Source organism: Penaeus monodon, chromosome 28 (assembly GCF_015228065.2).
Source record: "Penaeus monodon isolate SGIC_2016 chromosome 28, NSTDA_Pmon_1, whole genome shotgun sequence".
NCBI classification, from domain to species: Eukaryota; Metazoa; Arthropoda; class Malacostraca; order Decapoda; family Penaeidae; genus Penaeus; species Penaeus monodon.
This window is the reverse complement of record NC_051413.1, coordinates 23,161,289-23,161,522: the sequence shown is the minus strand read 5'-3', so window position 1 is coordinate 23,161,522 and position 234 is coordinate 23,161,289. Positions and strand designations below refer to the sequence as shown.

Genomic DNA, 234 nt, shown 5'->3' with positions numbered 1-234 from the left:
CTCACTCCCTCGATCATCCTTAGATTTACTCCTGCCTTACATTTCCCCTCTCTTACGTCCCCCCGCCCCTCCCCATTCGTTTCGCCTTAAAATCACCCATGTTCCTGCAACTCCCTTTACTCCTTTCCTCCCTCTCCCTAGTTTCTCTGATCTTCCTCTCCCCGTCCTCCTCTCCTCCCCTTTACCCATTCCTCTTTTTCTCCTTTAAGTCACCTATCTCACCCTTTTTCTTCT

The 234-nt window shown here is 50.0% G+C and overlaps 1 protein-coding gene across 1 annotated transcript in view; it reads right to left on the bottom strand.

Annotated features, from left to right (window-relative positions):
- LOC119591423 overlaps nucleotides 1-234 on the bottom strand; it is a gene marked incomplete in the record, with an annotated part of 59,861 nt that overhangs the window by 7,818 nt on the left and 51,809 nt on the right.